Consider the following 1004-nt stretch of genomic DNA (forward strand, 5'->3'; position numbering starts at 1 on the left):
GAATACATCTTGGTCAACTGGAACAGAAGCGTACTGATGACATCACCATATTCAAAGCTAGTCTGGAGCCGCATTTCACTTCTTGTTATTAATAGTCGCTAGATAATAATAATTGGTGACTTTTCTTTAATTTAGTGGGGGAATGATGATTAGCACAGTCAGAAAAACACAAATCAAATGAACATTTCGCCAAATAAAACAAAAATATCCGCAGCAGAGCCAGCAGTACTTCACACGTGGCTATACGGAGAGAGGGCTGCTGCAGACGGGCAAATGTCAAATTAGCCCCGGCTACTGCAGATGGGACGTTAGCCTTAGCCAATGCAGACAGGCTAACGTTAGCCCTGGCCACTGCAGACGGGCTAACGTTAGCCTTGGCCAATGCAGCCAGGCTAACGTTAGCCCCGGCCGCTGCAGATGGGCTAACGTTAGCCGTGGCCAATGCAGCCAGGCTAACGTTAGCCCCGGCCACTGCAGATGGGCTAACGTTAGCCTTGGCCAATGCAGACAGGCTAACGTTAGCCCCGGCCGCTGCAGATGGGCTAATGTTAGCCTTAGCCAATGCAGACAGGCTAACGTTAGCCCTGGCCACTGCAGACGGGCTAACGTTAGCCCCAGCTGATGCAGACGGGCTAAAGTTAGCCCTGGCCGATGCAGATGGGCTATCGGTAAATAGGCCATATAGTGATGCTTAAGAGTATAATATTCTTGCCTCAAATGATCTTAAAACATACTATTATTGAAAAACAGCAACAGAAAAGAGAACAACCAAAGCTGCTCGCGAACCCCGCCTCCTTGATAAACGACCAATCACATTCAGTTTATTCACTCGCTTAAAGTCAGGCACCACTCGGGAGAATCGGAAATTTAACGTTTGGAACAACCGCTTCCCTATGACTTTAAATGTGCAGAACGTCTGCTTCAGATGGGTCACCTGGAAATAGCTGCTAGACCTGGAGACCGAGACTTGGAAGGAAACCGAGACCTGTAAGGATACTGAGACA

This window comes from Cyprinodon tularosa, unplaced genomic scaffold (genome assembly GCF_016077235.1).
Source record: "Cyprinodon tularosa strain WSP-4 unplaced genomic scaffold, ASM1607723v1 ctg992, whole genome shotgun sequence".
Taxonomy (NCBI): Eukaryota; Metazoa; Chordata; class Actinopteri; order Cyprinodontiformes; family Cyprinodontidae; genus Cyprinodon; species Cyprinodon tularosa.